The sequence below is a fragment of the Cavia porcellus genome, unplaced genomic scaffold (genome assembly GCF_034190915.1).
Source record: "Cavia porcellus strain 051 isolate PalLab524CR breed Dunkin Hartley unplaced genomic scaffold, mCavPor4.1 scaffold_4, whole genome shotgun sequence".
Taxonomy (NCBI): Eukaryota; Metazoa; Chordata; class Mammalia; order Rodentia; family Caviidae; genus Cavia; species Cavia porcellus.
Window position 1 is genome coordinate 111,215,994 of NW_026947487.1, and position 6,226 is coordinate 111,222,219.

The following is a 6,226-nucleotide window of genomic DNA, read 5'->3' on the forward strand; positions in this document are numbered from 1 at the left end:
GGGGCCACCTTGTTGGCATGCTCACAGCTAGTGACATCTTGCCACTCACACCGACGTCTGTTAAATGCATCTGACTGCATTATTCTCAAAATGCCCCCTGAGTAAGGGCAGAGGCTCCTTCCCGGAGCTGCTGGCAGGCTCTGTGTTTGAGAAGTCCAGCCAGGCTCACTCTCTCCTCAGCTGCTCTGTCTTCTCTCTAAACTGACTGGAGCAGAGGCTGGGCTCCCGAAGGACAACTCCCTCTAGTGTGTCTACTTAGGTGAGTGAGCCTGTTCCTCAAGATGATGTAAAGCTTCCGGGAATGTCGAGTCAGCACTTTTCCTTCCCCCACCAAGAGTGTACCACGTGCACAAAGGGAACAACAGATTCCTAAGCAGCTTCGTGGAGTTCAAGAAGTGACCTGAGTGTGGAAACCCGATCAGGAAAGATACTGGCCATCTATTCTGCATGGTCAGGAGAGAATTTCAGGGTTCAGATAATTTGGTAGCCACAGCGAGGAAGGAGATTCTTGAAGTGGGAGATGAAAGTTTACTGTTGGTTCCTAATATAGTGATGATGAAATCTGTGCATGTATGTCATGACATTTGGAATATACAAATATGTGTATATATATATATATATATATGCACATATATTTACATATGTATGTATTTGTACATATTTTGAGATATGAAGCATACATTTGTGTACATAGTTCCCATTTATTAGTGAGCTCTACTGAGATACCTTTTTGTTTTGAAGACCTTTATGGTGTCACCTAAGTCATGGTGGGTGTCTCTGGCTTTGCGATTGTCTGGTTTTTATGACGTAGGAGGAATTGCTGCCAATTCCCTATAATAAGCTCTAGATTGTGTTTGCAAAGGTCTTTCTTGAGCACCTCTACCAGACTACTTTCAAGTCCAAATTTCTCCTGTCTCCTCTGAATGGTGGTATTTATTTCGCCGGAGGCGAACACCTCTGCAATCATTTGTGCATTCAGGTTGGAAGGCTCTGGAGGTGCTGCCTGATTGACAGCCCTTTATTAATCTTTTATTTGTTTGTTTCTGTTAGAGCCACAATTCAGTCTCAGAATTCTTTCTGGTGACTTTGTGACTAGGACTAGCAATATCCTCAAAAGGAAGATGTGATTTTGCCGTAACTCAGTTTCTCTCCTCTCTGGGCTTAGTGTCACAGGCAAGATCAGATTATAAGTTATTTCTTACGATGTGAGGAAAACCCCTCGTGGCTCTAGGACATGTTCTTTCCATAGACTGGAGCAATCCTGAAGTCAGCAGGGCTGCACTGCCATGCTGAATCTGCTGGTAGGTGCTCCGTCCTCAAATCCTTCCCTGTTTCTTCCTCTGAAAAGGCAATTATTCTTATCAAAGGATATCATTGCTATTATCAGCCTACTTCTCATGATTTTCAAGACCAAGTACAGTCGCATGGGAGTGTGACAGCATCCTGGGGAACTTACATCCTCTTTTCTCTGCTCCAGTACTGTGATCTGAAGACAGTTCTGCACTGGGGGGACCTTGGCTGACAGCCGACTAACTTCTCAGTAGGTGTAGAAAAGGAAGCCCACGTTAAACCTGCAGTGAGTGCTGCACTCCTCTGGCCTGTTGTTTTGGTGTTTTGTTTTTTTTTTAATCATATCTATGGTATGTCTAAGCAATGAATATGTCACATATTGTTATACTGCAAAGAATAACTAATGCAAATGCTATCTCTAGGAAAAGTCCAAGAGAAGAGAATGTTCTCTTGGATTTTCATTCTCTTCTTCTTTTGGTAGTTATTTTCTCTTTGACTTGGAAAAGGAACACATTCCCTGGTTAGAGTTAAATAGTAAAGAAAGTAGATCTGCTTCCTAGGTTAAGAAAGCAACTATAGGCGACGAGGAATAATACAGAGCTAAGTTTATTCCTAATATGGGACCCAGGTAACCAGGCCATTGAGCACGACCTGGGTCTTTCCGTTAATTAAAAATTCCTCTCTGTGGTGACTGAAGTGCCCTGCCCTACCTCATCTTTAGGCAGGGACCGTGGAGAGGAGACACGCTGTGACAAAAATGAGAAAGGACGTTTCACGGTGATGTGAGGAGTGTGGAAAGCTTGGGATTAAGTACTGTGTGGGATGAATGCACATAGAGCCTCATCAGAAGAATTGTAAGTTTATTTTTAAAAGCCGTATATTCCATAGGCTCAGCAACTTAAAAATGCCAAATATTGCATTGTAAGCAGGAGGTGATTGATTCAGGGGAAAAAATAAAGCTCATTTGTTTCAGGAAGTAGGGAAAGAAACATCTTTAAACTAAATTAGAAAAACATATCTAAGAGACAAAAGATATCTGGGAAAAACATATAATCATGTTGTACACACTGGATACATCTGTATTTTATCACTGATCAATTCTATAAGGAACCATGTAACAGCAGCAGCCTCTTGGAACACAAATAAACACATTCGTTCAAAGTGAAAACTGCCATATTTCAAATTACTGTCCTTGCTAAGTACAGACAGACACAGAGGTGGATACATAGATCGCTCATTCTATCTCAACATTAGGTCATTTTCCTTTCAATCTGGATTCCACCATGGTCATGAATTGTAAAGATGTTAAAGTCTAGACCCTCTGTCATTTAAAAATTTGTACATTTCTGTTTAGTTATAATCTTTAGTGAAATCTTTAAAAGGATATTAAATTAGCGTGGAAATCTAATTTTCTTCCTGCTTTTCACTGCTTCTGATATTTGGATGTAAATTATCAAAATGAGCTCATAGTAGGGTCAGAATATGTGTGTGCTTATTTTGGGGCTAATAGGAAATAAAGTGACAGAATTTGGAAGATTTTCTGCTACACATAATAAAGACAAGATCATTTTAAATTAAGGATGTAAAAGTAACCTAGTAACCATCCCTTTTTTTTGATGAAACCATGTCATGTCATTCTGTTAGATATAACTGAAGATTGTTCTCTAAGATATTTAACGATTTTTTAAGGAAAGGAAATTTGGGTAGACTTAGTCAAGTAATAAATATTCCATCTAGAATTCAAAGGCACGTGGAAAACTTCAGCATGTCCTAGACACATAAATGGTGTTCAATAATTATGTCAAATGTTATATACTGTATAACATGTAATTATTATATACATGTAGAATATCTTTAATGTATATACACACAGGTATGGCTTTTTATGATTTTTGAAATCCAGAGTCCCAGGAATACATACCTATAATATTATCTATAAAGTTCACTTTGAGTACTTTACATTTTGTTGTTGTTGGGTCCTTACTCAGAGACAGCGTTTGCACATTTGCTCTAAATTTTTCCTAGCTATGCTCTAGGGCATAGAATTCTGATTGTGAGTGAGTGCATGAGTGTGTGATGTGTGTGAAACACTAGCAGGCCCTTTGGAAGGTACAGGGCTGCACACTAATCCTCTGCATTTCCCAGGATCTTCTCCTAACAAAGAGTAAAACTACAGCGACTGGCTTCTGGGCTCCTTTTACAGATGGCAGTGTAGGATACTTCTTTTCTAGTAATTGTAAGTGACTATGATTTAATTCATTGAAACCTGCTTTCAACAGAATTCACTAGAAAGGGCTCCAAGAAAAGGACCCAAATGAAAAGGAAAAGGAGGAAGGGCTGGCTTACAAGGACAGAGTTCCGGCCCAGGACCCTTAAGCAAAGGAGGAATGCCACACACTTGGTCCTGATGGATTGCTTTTATGTAAACAGGGGGTGCATCCCTGCCTAGTCCTGATTGCTAGGTTTTTACTGGTGCGTAGGATGACAGGCCAGAGTTCATTGTTTCGATCTGGCCAGGAAAATGAGACTTTGGGAGGTGAGTTTATGTTGGCAGCTGAAACAGTAACGTGTCTTGGCAAGGGCCCCAAAGCTTAAAGTGTGACCCCCTGTTCTCAAATGGCTGTCACCTCTTAGGTCCCCTCTTGCAGATTCAGCTCTTCTTAAAGTTCACCTAACCAAAGTGTCCAGTTAGGTGAGATGACTCATTTAAGTCTGAAGTGATTTAATCTGTTTGCTTCCGCGCTCTAAACTCTGTCCTTACACTAACCCGAGGACCACAAGCCTTGGACTCAGCATTCTGCCAGCCTTGTGGGATTTTCCCTAAAATCAGTGATCATTTTCCGTCACTCTCACTGCAGTTTTGAGAGGTGTTTAGTATTTAACAAGAAGAAATCTATGTGATTTAGTGTGTAGAGTTGTTGGAAGAGTCACATAGTTTATATGGGCCTGTTTTGCAACACCCATTGTTGCTGAGGTGGGGGTGTTTCTTTTTTTTTTTTTTTTTAATATTTTTTAAAATTTTATTTAAAGAGAAAAAAAAAAACAAAACAGTAAAAGCATACAGTAATACAGAATTTCCAAAAAATAAACAGTAAGAAATCACTAGTTAATAGATTACATAGTGTCATGTTAGAAATAGTTGTCCAAGTTACAAAATTAAAGCATACAAAGTGGACATTCAAACAGTGAGACTGCAAACAGTTCTTTTCAATGAACCAAACAAAAATTTAGTAATACATTTATCTATCTTACACACTTAAATATACATGTAGTTATATCCCTTAGAATACTTTCTTTTCCTCTCTTTTTTAAAATAACAATTACACATTTTGGGTTTTATTACTCCCACAGTTCTTATTACTTTTTTTTGAAGAGAATAAAACCGAATGTGACAAAACAAAGCAGTCAGTCAAAACAAAGGATGGACATAGTACATGATGTAAAAACAGAATACAAGGTGATCAACAGTGGCTACCATAATGCCTCTTGCTACCTTAAAATAATTGCCTATATCATCAGTTACAATAAAATTGAAAACAGCAGTACAGAACAAAACCAGCTAACAGAAAACGAACAATGTTTTCTGTATTATCTCTTTGCCTATGAAAAATTTTGTTTATACTATCACATGGGTGTTTCAGAGAAGACAATACTGTCCACTGAGAGCATTGTCTCAGTGTCTGAGGGGTGGTGTCCTGCAGGAGAGGGAATGTCCTGCCCTCCCTGTCCTGAGGGAGACAGTGAAGTCACTGGAGCCATCTACTTGGTAACATTGTATGGAGCAGATTTCGTTTAGTGTTCTATTTTTTGTTTTTCACCTTTACCTGATTTTTACCTCCTAGCCTTGTTATTTTATTTTTGCAAGAATTATCCTCTTGATCTTATTATACTTTCTATTTATACAATTAAGCTCATGTCTTGTACTTTAAAAGTTGCCATAAGTCATTTTTGGAAAAAAAGAATAGAATGAATTATTAAATTCTTATATATCAGAAATATAAATATATACTGTAATCAGGTGTTCAATTTACTTATTTCTATAAATAAAGATTAAATGAATATATTGTTATATATTATACATTAATATTATTTTTTATAAATAAACAATATATTTAAAAACATATATATTGTTGAAACACTGGGCACAACTTAGGATAGTTGTTCATTAAGAGAAAGTTATAGGGTTAGTATTACAAAAAAGTTAGTGAGTTAAAAAAATTAGTCAAGCTAAAGTATTATCCAGGACGGAAGGGGCATCCTTTTTGTTTTGTTTTGGTCTTAGAGAGAGAAATAAAAGCAAAATATCAGATAGAGAAAAATAAATGAGGTATTTGCAAATGTCTTTCATGCTTTTGCCCCCATGGTTTCTCCGTTAACCTTGGAGTCACCAAGGATGAATATTACTGGAAATAATTACTTGCTTGGGGAGAGATCATGGGTGTTTTCTCCCCTGAACCTCAGCTTGTTCACACCAGTAACATAATTTCTACAATCTCATTCTGATATTTTCCCCAAATGATTTGCAGTCTTCGGAGGGATATCCTGCTCTTCAGAAACAAGTTTAGGATGCAGGACACTAATTTAAATTAAACCTGAAGATGCCTGAAAAAAGAATAAAAACAAAAACAGAAACAAAAAAGTCCTCCTGAGTGTTGAAAATCAAGAAGGTCAGTATTTTCTGTGTATTCCTGAGATAGAAAACTCACTCCTGAGTAATGAAATTTCCTGTATAAGGAAACAGTGGATCAGGTTAGAGGGTAAATATTTTCGTCCTCCAAAAATGCATTTCTTATAATTATGGTAGTTTCTATGACAACTTTCATCACCCTCGAGAACATGATGTTTAGTAAATGCAAATTTTTTAAAAGTGAACTTCGGCATTGTCTTGTGAAAGCAAACACAAACCACAAAACACCAGTAAATACTGAGATGCAAA